The sequence below is a fragment of the Paralichthys olivaceus genome, chromosome 15, assembly GCF_024713975.1.
Source record: "Paralichthys olivaceus isolate ysfri-2021 chromosome 15, ASM2471397v2, whole genome shotgun sequence".
In the NCBI taxonomy this organism is placed as follows: Eukaryota; Metazoa; Chordata; class Actinopteri; order Pleuronectiformes; family Paralichthyidae; genus Paralichthys; species Paralichthys olivaceus.
Window position 1 is genome coordinate 3,447,678 of NC_091107.1, and position 20,853 is coordinate 3,468,530.

The following is a 20,853-nucleotide window of genomic DNA, read 5'->3' on the forward strand; positions in this document are numbered from 1 at the left end:
GGGCCTAAGGTCTTTTGAATAATTGAAGGGAGCCAACTTTATTTCCCCATTCATAAATTGTGTCCCGTTTTCCGGCTGGCTGTCAGCTGGCTTTGGGCGTTTTAAGCATCAGCACTCGACAGTCTGGAGAGCACAAGGATCCCTGCATGAGCTGAATTTCAGAAGAGTATACTGTATTTAGGCCTATTAATTAGCTGTCAAGAGAAGGCCAATGGCGAGACATTTCAGCTTATTACAGATAATGCCATGGATTCAGTTAAAAATAATTATGATGATAATGTTCAGTTCGAGTTGGTGCTGCCGTTAGAACAGATGGCAGGTAATCAGCGCTTGTGCATCGGAGTGAGCTGGGAAGAAAAGGCCAGTCGCCTTATTGCTGGACTTTAATTTGTCTGCCACTTTGTGTGTGATGGTAGGAAGTAAGAATTTGACAGGCTCTCTTCAAAAGATTGTCTCACTGTCTGACGTGGTGAAAATGTCTGTCCACGGGAAATTGTCTTGTGGGTTTTCTGATATCTGCTCTGTTAAATATTTGAATTTCCAGATTGAGGTGACAACAAACCATCTTCTTCTGTTTGCTCCATTGGCGCTCGTCTCACTGCGGCGCCGACCTCTTCCTTTTCAGTGTCCGTGGCGGTGGTGTTGTGACTTACTCACTCAATTCACACAGGGCTGCGGTTTGCACAAGGAAATTTGGGAGTAAGATGGCCATGAAATTGGGTCATTCTGGTGCAGGTTATGGAGGGAATGATGACCATGTTCCTTCCATTTTAGTTCTGATTCACCGAGCAGCTGAAAGTTTCTCGAGCATTATTTTTTTAAGCATTTAATGCACGGTAAATTTACCGAGTTCTTTTCAGTTCTGATCTGTACCGCATGATTATATGGCAATAATTGAAATGTGACGGTCAAATCAGATTTGGTGGAGATCCCTATCTAAAGCGTTTCCTCCACACGGGTTAAATCAGGCATCGTATGGAGGAACCTTTTTTCATTCTTTTTACTCTTGGCTGGAAGAAATCTCAAAATCTGCATATGGAAATACTCAACAGAAAGCAGTAAAAGTACAAACTGCATTGCTGCACTGATGTCCCAGGTCCTTACTTTCAAGAATCTTTACAATTATTGATCCTGACAGTTGATGAGAAAACGCTGGATTCCAGTTGTGACAGCAGGTCCCCAGGGCCGCTCATGTCAGGCAGCGACTGCACCTGAACTCCTTTGGAGGTGTTTGTGTATAAAGGTGAAAAAGTTCTTTCAAGCTGGAAAGACGCCTTGAGATACAGAACCTGTCGCAGATGATAAATCAAGTTGGAGTAAAAATTCTTTGTTCATCAGATCATTGTACTTTTTCAGGACTAAAATACATTGAGGTCCTAAAGTGTCAGACCTGTGGACCCCACTGTAAATATACTTGTAATGACGTACTGGCTAGTTTGCAGTTTTTTTTTAAATCTCTAAACAGTCACTTGAAATAAACCACTGGAGTGAACTCTAAAACGATTCCAGCATCCGAGTAAGCTAACAATGAATGCTAGAAAGCATTTAGAGAGTGCAAATCCCCACCAAGGCTGCACAATCCTCTAAATGTGTTATTGCAGTGTCAAAAGATGAAGATTTAAGTATTCAAAGAATTAGGAATAAAACAGGATTTAGATCCTCTGTGAATACCTAAACCCGGGGAGTATCGGGGGCTTTGTATGAGGATGAATAATGCACATTTTAAAGTTAAACCATTTACATAATGTTGCTGTACAGATAGTTTGCTGCAGCATTAACATTATCTTTTGATGCTGATAGATCTAACGTGGAGTTAAACTGCAGCGAGTTCATGAGGTTCTTGATTTCAGTTGTTGACTTTTTATCACAAAAAAGCGTTTGAAGCCATACCACTGCTGTTAATTGTATTGTGTTGCTTTATTACCTTTTAATGCATGAAGCAACACACATCCGAGGGAGTGTTTGTGCTCGTTTGTTTGTGGCCTGTTGTGGAGCTTTGGGGATTAGAGAATAGTTAAAACTTTCCATCCGCATGCGTTTAATCTGAAGAATTGTAAACACAAATCTGAGTCCCTGCTTACTGACCATTGAATGTGCTCCCCTTAATTTGAATCACACACGATGAAGAGCCAAACTCTTGCAGATCTACTACAAAGGGAGAAAAATAACAACCCCTGCGTGTGAAGATATTCACTGAACTACTGATTGGCAAAATATCACCGTGAGCGTATTATTATGCACGATTTAACAGTCTTGGGAGCTTAGGTGTAAGGCTGGTAGCTTTTTTAGTTCTGGCTGGGTTAAAGTGAGGGATTTTAGAAAAGTAATCTCTTAGACCATAGTGTGAAGGATTGTTTCATAAATCAACAAGCTGGGCTCGCAGCCTTGCCAAAAATAATATCATCTATCCGTCACTGCAGAATATTATAAATGACCCCTTCCTTACACAAACTGCATTCATTTCACTGGCAATCCCCTGCTTTCCGTCATCTGTCCGCACCAAAAGAATTGCTGGATTATTTGATTCTTCTCCTTCCTACAAACACTCGACCCCACACTCCACAAAGGCTCTTATTTGAAGTTGCTGCGGTTTCTCTTCAGTGGTCATCTACAGTACATGTCAGCGAGATCACATTAATGCTATCACACTTGAAAGGGGAATAAGATCTCTCCTCTTCCACCCTAACGAAGACAAGCAGATGATTCCAGACTTTGCTTTCCGCTGCTTGGCTCCAAGAACAAAGCGAACAGGAACCTTAGCTGGCTACGAGTTGAGCAGCTTCCCAGTGGCTGGGGGCTGATGGGGCACATGATAAACACTGAAAATGACTCCAGAACCCAGAGGACGGCTAAAACAGAATGAGCTGACAATACTCATTTTCACCGCCCCAAATTTAGATTGTTATGATTTCAGTAATGGTTTTCCCTCAGCTGCTGGAACGTAAGTAATTAAACCTAATGAGCAGAATGGTAAGAACAGAAAATGGGCCTGTGCCTGGGCTCTGATTTTAATTCTTTGTTTTAGATACAGGTGGAGGTTTTGTTATCTTGAGCGTTTCTGAGCTAATGGGATAAATTGGCTGGATGTATTATCCGCTTTGAATAATACAAAGTGAATGGCCTTAACCGCACAGCTTAACTCTCATGCACATGTGGCTATTGAGTAGACGCGAGGCCAAATGTTTTTTTTATTTTTTATATTTGATGCATTCATTGATCTTGCATACGCCATTTACTGTTGTTTACATTTCTCTCTGCCTTGTCAGGAACAAAATGAAAGGCTCTCAAAGTCCGTAACTAACAGGATCAAAATGGTGGTGCAGACTGCATGTGGATAAAAGCCTGGGATAATTGAGTTTGAGCACTAAATTAAAATGTAGTCATACACTGTTGGTTGGAAAGTGAGTAGTCTTACTATCTATTGATCACTAACCCTGACCACACAGTGCATCGTTAAAAATCTTAAATGTAAATAAGCTATAGGCCTCCACTGAAAATATTTCACTTTTAAACTCAGCTCTGCAAAAAATAGATCTGCACCTTTTGTTCTAGTCTCATTATTTTTCTTCTGTCAACAGGGAACATACTGTTCTACAGTTCCAGCTCACTGACGGAGGATTATTGTTTTTGGGTTACATACTTAGTAACTATTCTCTTTCATGTGCAGTGTTATTGTTCACACAGGCTAGCTTCACTCCTCCATCCTCATCCAACCGTTCAGCCCCCCTGTACAGAAGGAAGCCTAGAAACATGTGTTGCAGGGTAGGGTTACAGTTCTGGGCCTTAATGCTTTTGCACAGGTCCACAGCTCTTCCCGGTGCTTATTGAACTTTGCTTTCTGACTACATGTCCAGTTTAACTTCATTGACTGAATTGGCTTTTTCCCTCCAAGACTTGCCGGCCTTTGTCTAGACAGCTGTGCACTGCTGGCGTCTTTGTGCTCTTATTCCGTACGAGCGGAGAAGGGGAGCGATCCCATATGCTACCAGCTGCTAGACGCATTTGCTCTCACTGCTGGTAACCGAACCCACCGAGGAGGAGGGGAAACGCATCTTAGCTGCTCCCGTAACTGGATTAAAGGCCCATATGAGCAATTGCCCTACAGGTTATATAATGGTCTCAAATGCTTCCTGCCATTTGGAGATACAACGTATATAACAGTAGCATTGGAAGGGATGAAATTGTAAGAATCGCTATAAATTAGCTTTACATTGATTCATTTGATGTCTTGCACACTTGTCACACTCTGCACCGAAAGAGAGATTCAGCCTGGAGGCTTAGTTATATTCAGTATATTGTTTTGCTGGAGAACCAGACTCCATATATGGCTGCATTTGCCTGTTTGTAACAAAGAGCGCCAGCTGCATCAACCACACTCCCTTTTAGGAGGCTCCTTTATGGTTGAAGACATCCCTCTAATTTATGTCCCCACGCGGGCCCCTTAAGAAGCATATGAACAAGAGACACATGTTGTGGATAGGGTGTTCAATCCCACCCCCCACCCTCAGTGAATTTAAGACCCTGCTCCCTCGTGGCTGCAGGGAAGAAAACATTAGTCTGGCTCAGGTCAAGGACACGTCTAAAGCAGGTCAAATCAAATCAGGCCAAAGAGAGGATCGTAATTTCACTTTTAAATGTGAAAAGCCAAATCCATGAATAAGGCTGAAGACCTTTTTCACAGCTCAGCGGGATGTTCAGCCATTAATCTATATAAATAATTAAGCAAACATACTAATTACTAAAACTTGAGCTTCAATTTTCAACACCTTTTCTAATCTCAATGATTAACTACATATTTTGTAATTAGCTTTAAATCTATCAACATTATAATTTTCTTATCTGATGCCTGTGTAGGTGGAAGAACCCTTTCAGAACTTTATGAAAAAATAATTTATTCCTTCAAACATTAAAATTTTGAGCTATTTTGGTGTTTAAGCAAAAAGGAAAGATCATGGTTTAGAGTTAAAGCTTCTTCCCTTTTAATGTTCAGTAAAGAAACCAGTGATGTCTGCTGTAAGAAAACTAGAGACAAACTACAGCCTCTTTGCTAAAATTGCCTCCTTTATTACTGATCCATTCATTCAGAGTTCCTCCCTACAAATATCAATTTGTGTACATGTTTCTGACAGACGAGCACTAAAAGTTTCATCCCTAAGTAAAATAGATGCTTGTTTACAACCTGTCTCGATCTGCTCATTTGACTCCAGAGATTTTTTCTCCAAATCTGATAATTGATAGAAATGATTAAAACTACATGAATAAGACCCAAATTGCAAAATGCCAGAGTTTGATCTTGGTTCTGAGAATCAGACTTTAAAGTCCTAGCTGTGTTCTGTAGCCCTGGGGAGATTTCTACCATAGTTCTTTATTTGCTCTTTCAGCTGAATCTGCTCATCCAGGAATAAAAACAAAGGAATGCACATTGGATAAAGACGGATAGAGACCTGCACATGGGGCATTCCGCCTGCTGTCTCAATGCGTTTGTTATGATTCAAATAAAACTAACAATGTTTTACAATCATAAACATAACGACCCCAACAGAGAGAAGCTTTTATTAATACCCCAGACATGATGGTCGGCGAGAAAATTTGAATTAAAACTTAACTCCATTTGTTTTTAATATCGCAGGCCGTGGGCCGGCATTAACGACAGTGTTATTGCCCGCCATCTGTACAGATCTTTTTTTTTTTTTCTTGGGGAGTATCGCATGGTGCTGGCACATCGAGTAGATGGAGATAAGTTGCTCCTGAAATATCACACAGCCGACCAACATCTGTTATGTATTGAACCACTTTTCCCTCCTCTTTACCAAAGGGGCTTTACAGTAGGTCCATTAGATGCCAAGCAAAAACACATTTGTGTTCCTCATCTCGTTGAACTAGTGGACAGTAACAGTCACACCTTATAGCCACTGACACGTTTCCATGTCTGAGGTGTCCTGTAACTCTTTGGTCAGTCTACAAAAGCTTCCCTCACCGTGGAGCTGAACAAAAGAAGATATATCTGATGCATATTATGTAGTTTTTGCCGTCGCGAGTAGCATGATTATAGACATTATAACGATTCCCACGTTTATATTGAAGCAGAAAAAGGCTGTTGAATGAATGTACCTTTGCTCCATTTCTGTATTATGGCCCCGACAGCTCTTATATAGAAACCAGCTGTGACCGCTCTCAGTACCAGCTCGTCTTGATGAAAAGATTATGGACCCCTGGCTTTGATGTATTTAAATTTACAAACTGTGCAGTCATTGTCTACTCGTGCCAAACCCTGCGTTCTGCATCGCTCAGCCAAAAAATACTCAGTCTCAGGTTTGAATTCTAATTATAGTTCATTGTTTACTGAGGTATTTCACATTTTCCTCACCCTCCTCCACGTCTCTGCAGCTGTGTACACTCTGGAGGATCCTGGAAGATGTCACTGGTTCACCAGACCCTAACCGACGTGGGTTTTTATATTGTGCATGACAGAGTCCAAGGGGATGAAAAGCCTGAGAGAATTCAGAGTGTGAAGAGTTTAACAGATGACAATAGAAATGAAATATATGTCTGCTCCACTGGACCTGTAGACTCATCTGGGAATTTGGGGGGTTGGGGCGATGGTGGGGGGATGGGGTTGACTTCATACAGCAATGCTCGCTACCTATTTCCATGTGCTTTACAGCATTGTAGCTGACAGTCAATTGGTCATGACCAGCCATGCACAAACAACATTCATCCCCATTATTCAGACTCTTCCACGTTCATCCAGACAGGGATTTATCTTTGTAGTAATTGGAATAATCTCCAGATGAAGTTAATCTCATTCATAAAGCGTGGGTCTTATGTAGAAACCACGGTAAATAAACTGCAAACACAGCAACATCACAGAAAAGGCTGGTAAACAACACAACACAATGAAAAGAAGTTAAAGCTAACAGCAAGCGCACAACTAATTCAAAGTTGTACAGGAAGGTATTTTATTATCTGATTAGTGATGCAAAACCTGTCGGAACAACTATTTTTTAAGAGGGAAAACTTTTCTCTTTCTCACTTCAAACCAAAAGACCTCCCACATCCCTCCTTATGCAGCCTTGCCCCTCTTGACCCCTCTTAATTTGTTTGGAGCCACATACTCTGACTGATAAACTATTCATGCAGCGTTGGAGTACTCAAACCTCCCACTGCCCGCGCACAGGCCAGATAGAGAACTGAAACATAACATATAGAATTTATAGATTTTGACAAGGCAGGAAAATAGGAACTGATCTTGCAAATAATGGAAAAATACGGAGAGATGGCTGCTCCTCTCGCTTCTTCTGGAAAGTTATTGGTTACTTCCTAACCCCTGTCTAGACAGAGTTAATAATCCTGGTGTGCCATCTGGAATATATGTGCTTACCACACAGGATCTAATTGGGATTTTAATATTCTGCTGAAGGTATTTCAAGATTTGTTCACTTCCTCCAAAAAATGCATTTACAGTGGCTCATTCCTGATGAACTGGATCACTGGTTTCCATCTGGAAATCTTTGAGGAGTAGTGAAATATTTTTAGCCTCCTTACACAAGGGAGTCTGCCTGCTGAATTATTCATGCGTTCAATTGGTGCCTTATGCTGTGTGTTATCTTAAACTGTTTAGTTAAAAAATTGCTTTTAAGACCAAGTCACAGCAATATAACTATAATCTCCATGACGACTTCTGAGGAGAGAGTATTCTTTTAGAGAAGACTCCCTGAGGCGTGCTTTCAAAGTCTTCCCCTTGTTGAAGGCGTTATGAAACAATAACAAATCAAGACACCCGAGAAGCGAACAAAGTTCCCATGGCTGATAGCACTTGTCACACTTAACCTTGTTGTCCTGACAAATTTCCCTGACGGAGCATTGTCAAACAGCCTGTGAAAACTTCCCATGCTCTGGATTCCTTAGCTCATTCACTTTTGTCTGGTTGGCACAAAATTAAGAGGCAGGCAATGTAAAAGCTCCCTATGAGCCTGGAGGATGAGAGGTTGTTTGGAGGTCAGCACGGAAACCTGCAGAGCTAAAGGGCGCCAACAATCTCTGGGAAAGTGGTACAATAGAAGCTTTGGTCATTTCAGAGACAGGACAATGGAGCCAATTGTCATCTCACCTTTGACCCTTGGTGCATTAACCACCAACCATTGAGACCCATACATTAATCATCTAGATAATGTCTTCTTTCATGCCGTGGCCTTAGAGTCAAAAGCTTTCTCTTGTGTAAATTAATGTATAATTCTATATGTGGTTTATGGCTATTTTTCTCATTTATGGGCCTTTTTCCCAAAATTAAAAAAAAATTTTTTTTGGGTCTCTGTGAGTCTGTGTGGGCACCTGTTGGAAATGATAATGTCAGAATAAAAACATCCTGCAGGGGCAGCGCTGCAGAGAAGCAGCGCCTCACATCTTTGTGAATGATTGATCAAAACCAGTGTGGATCAGTGTCAGGTTTGACAGGTCTGACCTGCCTTTGTATAAAATATGTAGTCCAACAGCTGATGTTCTATTTTTCTATGAATTTAAAAAGATAGATGCTGATATCTTCGGATGGAATCGGAGATAATCTCTTTTGTTCAGACTCTTTGATATGTTGAAGCTTTTAGTCCCGCTCGTTGACCCAAAACAAGATAATTAAAAATAATCATGATTCAATTAACAAGAAAAGAAAGATACAAACACATGAAATTCTTTTCCAGAATTTGTCTTTTTTAAATCCTCAATGGCTAAATTTGTCTGTACAATTTGGCCACTACTCACTAACACTATCCTCAACAAAGTGCCTCATTAAACAAAGAAACTCTGCTATGTGGTTTTATATCACATCAGTGAGCATGTATAACCCACACAGAACGGTTGGCCAGCGTTTACCACACAAATCGCTGTCTTGTCACAAGGTAGAAGGGCAGCAGTGTTCCTGGGTATTTGTTGTGTGACTGGCTAAAAATGTGTTTGCCATGGGAATTACTCTCCCTTCTTGTCGCCTTAAGGTGTTAGCTGCTGTTGTTAGGTGGTGACTTTTGGACAACTGCCTCTTGTAACTTACAGTTTGCAACTACAGCCACAGGGGTTGAGTGCGAGGTTGTGGAAATAGCCCAGAGAAAGACAGAGGAAGTGATTCTTAAATTCTCAAACTAAAAGTTGCGGCAAGTCGAGCAGAAAGAACCAAATGCTCATTTTTTTCCTGACACTTTAAGCTGGAGTGGATGCATTTGTGCCGGTCAGTACTTCCCTCTGTGCGGACATGTCTGCCTGAACGACCGTGCAGAGGTGAATGAAGAGGTAAAACACAGCAGAGACACGAGATTTCTGATGTGATTTCTCAAGCCTCACAGTGTGAAGCACGGAGCACAACCCGGATGCGAACACACTTTGATTCAGGGATGAACTTCAAGCTTTTGGGAACCAGTCCCAAAGCAACAGGGCCTGTTGAAAAAATACATAATAACAACCAACACTGAATATATTCACATCTTGCTGGTACATCAGTGTGAGGTTTTGCCAGAGCTGACACTACTCCAAGAAAATAATTTTGTTGCTGTGAAAACCTCTTTTCAAACCCCCCCCACCCCTCCTTAAATTCATCTCTTCTGGGGTGAACTGTGCTTGTCAGTGCTGAGAGTTTCATTCGCTGGCTCTTAGTACAAATACATCATTGCTTTCATCCTTTATAGCAGTGTGAACCTAAGAGACTGTTCATTGCTTGTGAAATTTATCTTGCTTTAGCAGGTGGTGAGGGGAAACCGCGCAAGGATGGCAGAGCCTATACCAAATTCTTCACAGCAATGTTTTAAATGGCGACCTCATCTTGTTGTTTTTGTTCCTTCTTTTGTGTTGCACTCAAGAGGTAAATTAACTCTTATGGTGGATTACTGCCTGGTCTTTTGGGTATCACTTTTACATTTGACATATATGATTAAGAGCCTAACTATTCTTGAGTTGCCCCCTTGCTACTGCATGAGTTTATTCCTCTGACGGATGACCTATTCTTCCTTTCCCTTGCCAAACACTGGATTAAGTGATCCCATGGCCCCGTGGAGCTCTTGTTACTTGTCATCAACAATCATAATCGTAAATGTCACAGCTAATTGGCCATTCAGTGACCTTTTTGTCAAGTATGCGTGTTAAAGGAAAGTTCTGCAACCTCATACACAAGTCGAGCAAGATGTTAAATACTTTAAAGTTAAACCTGCTTCCGACAGAATGTGGACGCGCAGGACAAATGCAGGAAAATTCCAGGTCAGGGATACATTTCCTGGTAAACTGGACAACTGTGTGTACGTCTGAAGATCACAGCAATGTGTAATTCTTGCAAAGCGGATTCTGTGGCCTTTCAATCAGTTTTATTGCTGTGAGTTTCTGTTAATGCAGACAGGAAAAAAACAGATCTACTGTAGTTTCATGAGAGGCCGTGTTATCCATCACAACACCTACACTTGGCCAACCACGAGACTCCTATTAACATGATTTTCCTACATCTGCCTGAGGATTAGCTTGCCTCCCACTAAGATTTAAAAAAAGCGAAGAGGAATGGGCACAAGGTGAATAAAAAAATCCAAGTTTATTGTCAGCTGCAATATTTCATCATGCTGAGCAATGACAGAGTCAATCATTAGCCGTCAATGTTGTCTCTGAGATGCTGTTGATCCGTCTCCTCTGACATTGCGGTTCTGGATGGGTAAGCCTCAATGCCGGAATTCATTCTGGCCACTCTGTGGAATTGATGCTGTTTGTCCACAGTTCACTTCTCCTTGGTTAATGGGTGATTAAGTTGGCACAGGAGACCAAATGACTGATGTGGCTGCATGACTGAATTGCCAACTACAGTGGGAGCCGGCTGTTTTTATTTTGCAGAGCTGTTCCTGCAGAGTAACCAAGGGTCAGTATTAGCTCGTAAAAAATCACTCACTATATTACTTGCAATTATGCTACAAAACAAGGTTTAGAAACTTGCCACACCTTGTAATTTGGCCTCTCCAGTTTTGCAATGCAATAAATATCATATAAAGTAAATTTATGAATGTATATATGGCAGAATATTGCAATTGTAAAGATGTTATGAACATCACACAGCTGCCATGTACTCATGATTTTATTAAGCATCCAGATGCAATGAAATTCTTGACTTATGATTAGTTATAGTTGAGCTTATAGTTACAGCTAAAGAAAAAGCACCGGCTGAGAGCTCTCATCAATACGATTATGCTTTCGATGACATTTTGTCAGAAAAGTTTGCAGGCAACTCAGTGCACCTCGCTCATAGTTCTCTTTATCATGCGAATAATTTTGCAGATTTGCACAGACTGAGGCATATGAGTTACAGGTGTTTCCATCTGTCCTGCAGATGTTTAAAATCTGAACTTCTTTGTGAAAACTCCTGCATCAGAATACATGAACTGTGTTGCTGATATCCTTTTAATAATAACTAATTTATCCTCCAAAGTTATGATCTGCTTGTGTCATTGTTGAGCTTGACTCACCCTTGTATTTAAAAGAATGAAGGTAATGCTACCTTAAAGCTGCGATGCTATGCTGTCCTTACTACTGGAGCTCCTGTTTTCATACATGTGCACCCAGATGACCCTCAGATCTCTTCCATACTCAGCCAGTATGTGCAGGTTTACATTTTGAGTATTTAAATCTGAACATCAGGGATAGCTTTGATGATAAAAGGCAATAATTGAACCCTTGAACCCTGCTACCTCTCACCACATTCCTAATCTAATTCCAAAAATCCGCAGGCGAGTGTTTCCCTCCAGAACTGACCACATGGAGCAGAGCTAGCAGGCGAGACCTCTAAACAATACAGTGTGTGTGCGTGTGTGTGTGTCTTCCCCTGAACACTTTATACACACCACAATCCCCTTAACCCCTCTGACGTTCACTTGAGATATTAGGTAAAATCAGTAGCTGACTTCAAAGTAACCATCACTTACCTTAATATTTGCAACTCACAGACATTCAGAAAACATTAAATGGTATCAGTCCGTGCATTCCTCAGGGGAAAAACAGCAGATGAAGCGAATAACCTCAGATCCAACTTGAATAAAGACAACTTTGCTTTGCATGGGAGCTTCCTGCAAAACCAGCAGCAACTTTTTCAATTACAATAACAGTTTTTTTTTTTTCTCTGCGCCTTTTCAAGAAAATCTGTGATTGCCATCTTGTTTTGAAATTGTCTTTTTTAGTGGAATGCAGCGATATGAAAGGTGTCTTGTATAAAATGTTTTTGAATTGTTGCTTTTTTTTTTAGTTCATGGACATTCCTTAAAAACAACTTTATTGTTTGAATTTACCAAACTCATAATGTGGATGGAATACAACTGCAAAAAAATGAACTACCCTTTAACTTCATCCTGAGGTCAAACTACCATAATTATGTCATATTCCAAGTATCTCCATGTTGGCCGTTATATAATCATTGAAGCCCATTTTAGACTGTATTTGGACTAAAGTAGACATGAAAATGTACATATATAATTAATCTGCCTTTCACTTCTAAGAGAACCACAGTGTGGAAACGTTGCCACTGGGTAATAAACTTGTGATAACACCGGTGTTACCGATTACACATTTTACAAGAAAAGACGTGTTGGGTTCAATATGTGAAGAGCACTTGCTTTGATCCTTGGTGTTGGAGTTTGCTGCAGCCTCACTCTTGTGGTGCACTTGAAGGTGTGGGTATATAGATTAGAAGTGTTGCCTCCAGATGCTGCCCCTTTCATCAGTTTTCACATTGCCTCATTAATATTATCAGATTTCCTTTTCGCATTTGGGTTGTGCCATATTGGTGTTTTGCTTTTCTCCTTGACACCGAATCCTCCGGATTGTCAGTCAACTCTTCTGTTGTATCACTTGTTCTACTCGTACTGCTCTACGTGAATAGGAACCAAATTAGTTTTGTGTCTATAAGAATATTAAAAACACAGTGGGGCCGGTGGCCATGTAAATGTTCTGTGCCTGAACACTGCAACACTGATAATATATCAGCATGCATGTAAAGTATACAGTGATGATCATCAAGTGAAAGACTTTGGTTTGTAAACTGTAAACTTCTCTACCTGTACATGTCCACAAAAGTGCGGCCTTTCCCAAAAGACCTACTCAGACTGCAGGTTCAAGGCAGCAAACGCATTAGTACATTACCTTGAGATAATTCTGACCTGCAGGTTGATTATATTGAAGTAATTGTTACACCCTTTCCACCCCCTGATCCACCCATTCAGCAGCTTTCCCCTTGTCATTGTGTGCATGGACACACACATGCAGAAGAGCTCAAAAAGCCTTTTAATGGATGCCTTGTTTTTTATCGAGCATCGTGCAAGAGAAGGTTTTAAAAGACTCATTTGCATGTTATGCGCCTCCTTTTCAGTAAGCAGACCTCTCTGATTTATGACGACCCTATAAAAAGCACAACTGTCAGGGCGAGAAGCAAGACTGATACTCATACAAGACAGATGCAAATTGCGTGGAAGATTTATTGGAATACCACTGCTTTACAATGTTTGTAATGAAGTGTAGCTGTTTGGATTGTCAGGCACCCGTTTCAATTTGAGTGAATCCATTAGATTTTTTTTAAAGTTGCATTGAGCAAATTATGGGAATTGCAATACTTGATAGTTTTATGCTCTTGCTGACTATTTTCAAAATCATTTAGTTTTTGATTGAAGCCATAGGATTCATGAGTCCTGTAAAAAACAATCTCATTGGTTTTTTGTACAGGCAGCTCATTCCAACCCTCCTGTGGCCGTATAGTAATAATGACATCAGCAAAGGGGGAAGAGCGAGGCGGCAAAAAAGGGCTTAAACAAGGGGAACTGTTGATGACTTACGATATCAAACTTATTTTCTTTAACTGTGACCATTTGATCTTGTCTTCCGACCTAAATGAAGAAGTTATTGGAACATAATCTTTCCCTTAACATTTCCAAGTAGGTCTTATGCTTAAACTCAATACAACTGTTCCAAAGACTGTGTTCTTATTATTTTAACAGTGATGGTCCAGTTTGCCGGTGTCGATGCACTACACATGTTAATTATATGTAACCGATAAACGTGCTGCCATTCCAGGTGATAGTCCTTCAGGTGGTATCAGAAGATAGGGGAAAAACCCCTGTAATTATTCCGATACATTTTATATTGCTAAATGAACAATGTAAAGATACTAGTCTCTTGATTGAGATAAGCAATCCGTCACTTTGCTATCTACATTTTTGTGGTATTGTGGATTTTAATGGTAATGAAAGTAGCAATCATAAGAAAGACATGTTCTGAAATCCAACTTGTGTCTACAACCAACCGTGTCACATTTCAAGGACAGCCTCTGAAAAGTCTTGCATTCAAGAGTAAGCAGATAAAAACACTGTGAAAAGAATTATGTGAATCAGGTAATTTCTTTCTCTGAGAATTCCACGTTAATGTCCAGTAGCGAACTCAGATGCTAGAGTGTTCTTGAATGCACTGACAGAGAAAATAATTTTCAGCATAGTCCCTGCTCACAGCCTGCTTTACTCCATGATGAATGCAGTGTATTGTAACAAGCACAATAAGTTTCAAGTCTCTGTAGGTTGATTTTTTTATAGCTGGAATGAGCAAACCCTGGAAAGCTGCCTGGAAGGTAAGAAATCAATCTAAAGAAACCTCAAGGTGTGCTCAGGAAACACTCAGCAGGAATGCAAAGTGTGTGTGATTTGCAGTTAATAGGCCGAACCATATTTTCACTTTGTTGTACAGTGCAGCTCAAGTGTACAAGTGGATGTACACAGTGAAGGAATTCAGTTGGTGTCGCTCTCTGAGTCGGTGGTGCTGCATGGACCATAGTCTATTGGTGATGAATGATTCAGGCCAGTGTGGCACCCAAAGGCGAAAGGAAATCACTATCCTGTAAACACAACACAGAACTCCAGTTCATGAAACAGAAGGTTCTCCATCTAGGTTCTGGAGCAGTTCAAGAATGTATCACCTCCGCCAGGCAGGATGTTTTCACCCCTGTTCATTTGTTGGTTGGTTGGTTTGTTTATCATCAGGGTTATGCAAAAGCTTCTGAACAGATTCTCAAGAAACTTGGTGGAAGAATGGGGCAGAGAAAGAACAGATTCAATTTCTGCAATATGGTGGCACCAGGAACTTCCTCATCACTTTCTTTTTCGAGACATTTTAAATTGCCAAAAAGGTCCTTTTTTTTTACATTTCTACCAATTTCCCAGGGAATAATGTCTATGCCTGGATAGAAAAAAAATGTTACTTACTGCCGATCCAAATAAAAGCTTGGATTTATCAGATCTAAGTGTAATTTCATGCAGGGACTTTTGTGCCGTGTTGGAGGTATGCAATCTATTGCATTCCATTCTCATTTGTTTTTCTTGGTTTTTGGCATATTTTTGCTTAGACTACACAGTGTGTATAATATAGATAATTTTACCGTCATGACCTACATTACTGTGGTATTTCATGACCTACATTACGTGGAAAGGTGGGGGGCCAGAGACAGACTTGTGGGTTTACGAAAATCAACAGTTGTGGTTTCGAATGTGCCGCGAAGTCTGATATTGAGATCAAACTAGAGTAAAGGCAGTAAAAACATTGTAGTTGCTAGTCTTACAGTTCTGCATATTATTATACTTTCATGCACTTTATGGGAAAAATGAGACATGGTTGTGCTTAGTTGTTTTTGTCCTTGATACCTCACATTTGATCAAACCATTATTTGGCTACTTTTGCTCCTAGTGCACATTTGTAGTAGTTTATTCTACATTTTGAAAGTGCAATCACGTAATGGCTTTATAACTCATCTTTATAAATGTCTTAAAATTTGCTCAGAAATGTCTAAATTATTTATCCTTTGCTGAGCAAGGTCAAGGCCTGGATCTCTCCATTAACTCACTTACCGACTGTCAAATGTATGAGTGTGTAAAAACTTTAATTTCATTAATATTCTTTTCTTTTCTCTCCTTGACCCATGTGCCGACCTGAAATGCCCCGTCTCATTTGTCATATCAAGGTAAGAGAACTTTATCGTTACTCCCACATGACTTTCATTGTAAGAATTCATAGGCAATTTCCTGAAGCTTTTCAGAGAGCATGCCTGGTGAACTCTTACACACTCCAATATGTCCTTGTCTGTTGTAGACACTGATGGCAGCAGCTGGTTCAGTGAATATTGGGTTATTGACTTGGGAGAGAGGTTATTGTCTTTGTTCCCCAAATCTGCCTCTAAACCTTTTCACACAAGTTCAGAGAGGAGCGTCTCACCCTGGGTTCAGTTATGGGCTCCGTCTTACAAGAACAATGTACCTTGAGCGTCCTCTTCCTGCGAGCTCTGTGGGAATTCATGATGTTCAAAGGAGTCCTACTTTAGTGTTTCCTGCAACGTTTTAAGCAAAAAGGAGACATTTATTTTCTTTATCTACTTGTCTCATGCTCAGTAAAATGCCCACTTTGAAAGAAAAGTGGATAGCATCAACATTTTACATACATAGAATTTCTTATATATATATATCATTTTTTCTGATTAGCTGTGTCTGCATGATAGTAAATTTTTTCCTCAAAATGGAAAGTGCTGCACAACAAACATGTTTACACTGTGACGGCAGGAATGTCTGTTTACCCTTGAACATCTGTCATTAGGCTAAGGCAGTCTCAGACTTTTATTCAGTCACAGGAGATGCCTTAGACTGTGTCTGTTTGAAGTATTTTCAGTGGAACCTAAAAAGATGCATCGTCTTTAAAATGCAGAATCGTGTCAATAAAATCTGTTTGGTGCTCATTTCACGGTTTGAACATCAAAAATTGAACCCCTTCTTTTCGACGTCGTAACTCAAGAGTCACAATCGAGGCAGATGCCACGTCATCTTGCTGGAATTAGTTTGACTTCCTGTTCACATTGAACATCGTCATCCTGCTTAGAAATCAAACAAGAAGATGCTTTGATGACTTTTCATGGTGCACATTCACCGTTATATAGAATTTCATATCATATTTATTCCAAATAAGGAAGAAAAACCCACTGAGTTTTTGATACTGTTAAATATCTTATCAACACTCTTAACTGCCTATATTAGATAAGACCTGATCACAGACAAGGCAGAAAACTGTCAGAGGCCATGTACACTGATGTGGTAACTGAAGGTGTTAATGACTAAGGAGACGTATGCTAACATATAACAAAAGATCACACCCCTAGCTTTAGCTTTAGCTAAACTAAAAGCCTGCAAATAAATAAAGTGAAAACAAAAAACTATTTAAAACTTCAATAAGAATCAGCACGAGGTTCATTTCGAGAACTAGTTTGAAGCGAGTGTGGACATGGAGGAAAAAGAGCACCAGATTGAAAGGTGTGTGTATTGTGTGTGTGTGTGTGTGTGTGTGTGCGCACATATGGCCTTGCATGACCTAGTTGTTTGTCCTCCTTTCCAATTCTCAGAAGGTTAGATTGAAATTCAGGTTAGGTTTTCTCTTGGCTAAAGGCAAGTGGGGATTCATTGTCTCCAGGCTAACAACTCCTGGTTCATGCAGGGCAAGGCTGCTGTTGGTTTAATAATATTGCAACACAGACTGGGCAACCAAGCTGGAACATATTGCATTACAATATCCACCTCCATCTCCCCCACATGAAACCCCACGTCTTTCTTCTCAGTTTTGTTATTTTGCAATTTCCAGCATTTCAGAGTTATTGTAAACATAATCACATAATGTTCTGGCTTAATGAATCTCCGCAGTAGGCAAACAACATCTCGTTTTAAAACTGTTTAGTTTGAGCTCAAAGTAGTCGAGTGTTGTATGTAAGTGGGAGCCCTGCTGATGACTTACAGGGTTATACTCTGTCTGGAGGGAGATGAGAGAGACGGTAAGGACGAAGAGAGCAGGATAGAGGACATGTTAAATGCAAATATATCTCCTGCTGTCTCCTGTGCTCTTGGAGAAACAATAGTCTGGATTCTGTTTGACATGGATGAGTAGTACGCGCTCTCTCTGTCTCTGCCTCTGAATATATTTCACTGCTGCCCAAGAGGGGTGAAGGGAACTTACTGCAAATATTAGCAGTCTGCAGCCGTGTCTTTTGTGGCAAAGTGTTCTAAAGCCACGTTGTCTTAGAGGACGGGATACAGTCAAAAGATCAGCTAATGCAGATTTGGTAATGAGAGTAAGTGGAGGGTGGTCGAATTAGCAACAGATCCACGCCACAGTGGAGGGGGAGGAACAGGATGCATTTCAGGGTTGTCACTATGAAGGATTCAAGTGTTTGACTTGTTGGGATTCATCCAGGTGTACGGCAGATGGCTGCTTGTGTGTAAATCTTGACATGACATGACCCACCAGTTATATAGATGGTTTTCATAGACGTGCCAGGGGGACAATTTGTTTTTTTACACCCTATGAAACATTGGTTGTAAAGTCAGTTGTAAAGAACCCCTAAAATCTGGGTGACGAGAACATTTTAATTGTATGAATTCAGGGAAAGAAAATCTCAAAGTTTTGCCTTGAAAGATGGTCTGGTCGTGTCCTTGTTCAGGTCTGAGTACATATTTCAATTCTAATTACTGCTTCATTAAAAAGAGCCAAGGGCATAGTTGATCGCTTGTCCCACCTCAGGCCTACATAGATTTAACCCTCTTGCCCAAATTGCCATTTTCTGCATATTATCTTCTTTTTATTTCATCCTTCCCATCATGAAAATCGTGATATAAAAGCCAAGAGCCCTACAGGTCATCAGCAGGGAATTATTGATGTGAGGAAGAAGTTGAAATCTTATGCCCCTCACTGTAAAAAAAATTAAAGTTGAGAAAACTTTAAATATCAAGGCAACATTGGTAAAACTTTTAGTTTGGCTGTTTCAATAGACGAGGTTTCACTCACTATTGTTGAAATAAGCGATCATCTGGTATAATGAATGTAGCCTATATGACTTTCTGCTGACTGCAGCTCTCCCATCACCCAGTGCAGGGTCTCTAACCAGAGAGAGGCTGGTGTGAATACATTAGAAGACAGAATGGAGAGAGAGAGAGAGAGAGAGAAAAGCACAAAAGACGTCCATAATGCAATAAGAATGAATAAAGGGCTTTATAATGAGGAGGCCTCTCTTCTGCTGATGCCCCTTCTGCCAATCCAATTGTTTCATAATGCTGAGAAGAGAGTAAGAGCAGAGGGGCTTCAAAGCTGGGTTTACTGGAAACTCAGGTTAACAAGGTCAAAGAACAATCTAATCATCTGTCAAAGGGACATTTATTATGATCCAATGTTATGTAAAGGTCATCCTTCACCCTGTTCCATTGCTGCAGCCAACAATTTTATTATTATTTCAGAGTGCTCCAGGTCCATTTGAATATCTAGATGTTTTCAGGGACTGCTTGATCTTTATTAATCTTAAAATGAACCGTATTTGCCTTGAACATCAAAGTCTATATGTACTGTCTGTGATGTCAAGTGTTGAAAGCAAAAATTCTAAACTTTGTCAAAGGGATGGAAGCTCTAACGGAGCTGTGATGGAAAAAGTGCAAGCATGTGAGGGAGGGAGGCTGACAATGGTATGCAGAGGCATACGTCAAACAAGTGCTTACATCTCAGATTGTTCTTTTTTTAAGTTTAAAGATCACCCCTGAATCCAGCTTTCTCACTATCACTCTTCAAACAAATATGACAATCATTCTGCTAAATTTTCCTTGTGTAACTCATCTATTCACAGGACTAATTTCCTGCTTCTGTCAAAAGCTAGTGCTGTCTGGTTTGTATTTCATCTACCATGAAATCCCAGATTCTTCCCTTTTTTACCCTTGTATCAGTTCTGCGAAGAGAAACTTGCCGTGCCTGCTTTGTATTAAGATTTGTGCCAGTTCGTGAGAAAATGCTCGGCATCAGATTTTCGCTGTAAACTAGCATCTGGTGTCTTGGTATGTTGGCAGCTAAGCCAGTAAAAATAAATAATGATAGGGTTTGATGACCGAAATTAATTGAACTCTAAGTCCATAAATGACTTCAGTGGCCCAGAGAGATCGTATAATAAAACATGGATCCCTCAGATAAAGATCTCAAAAATCATAAAACTCTGATCTTACTAATTGTCTTCAATTCTGGGATTATGTGAGGTCTCATGTACATGTCATGCTACACCAACAATAACATCTTTATACTTGTACATTTACATGGATCTTTACATGACTATCACAACATGCAATTATTGGGCAATGCCTTTTTGAGAATTCTTACATGAACCTCCTGCTCAAAACATCTTCAGTTGTTTTTTAAGGCAACTGACAGGTACTGACAGACCAGCCGGCTGCTACAGCTGGTCAAAAATGTTAATTTCCCAAGCAGCTAAGAGAAACCTGTCCTCCCAACCCTCTGGCCTTTCAACGTTTTTGTAGTCGCAGCTTCCTTTTGTAAATTTCCACCTGTGCTGCAGGAAAGACCTACACATTCACCTTACATGCAAACGGAGGTTGTTTGAATTCATCTTTGTGCACACACATGAATGGAGCTTTTCTTTTAGCTCCTGTGGCTGTAGGGCATGGCGGTTGTTCAACTGGATTGAGTGATCAGACATTTTTGCCTTGTTGCACAGCAGAGAGGGAGCTGTGTGAATCACGCTATCACAGATCGTACACGAGTGTAAACACGCTGCATGTGCACGTTTAATGCATTAACTGGACGCTCAGCTGTGTATCTGTACTTTTCTATTCTGTAAGACCAAATGGAAATGAAATACGAGAGCAACGGTTATCAGATGATTGCTGCATGTATTTGCTGTAAGCCTCTGTTCTGCTGATTTGATCTGTCTGAGGTTAAAACCCACCTGACCAAATCCTGGTGAATTTGCTCTGATTTTTCTTTCATTTCATCTAAACAGTTTCATTAGAATTGGTT

The 20,853-nt window shown here is 40.4% G+C and overlaps 1 protein-coding gene and 1 long non-coding RNA gene across 10 annotated transcripts in view; one reads left to right on the plus strand and one right to left on the minus strand.

Annotated features, from left to right (window-relative positions):
* The window catches only part of ncam1a (neural cell adhesion molecule 1a), a 217,837-nt gene that overhangs the window by 52,321 nt on the left and 144,663 nt on the right, over nucleotides 1-20,853 (plus strand). The window lies entirely within an intron of this gene.
* LOC138404839 (uncharacterized) lies at nucleotides 10,537-11,910 on the minus strand. Its single transcript, XR_011238601.1, has 2 exons — nucleotides 11,507-11,910; nucleotides 10,537-10,856 (listed from the first exon to the last, which is right to left on the minus strand). It is a non-coding gene; the product is annotated as an uncharacterized lncRNA (long non-coding RNA).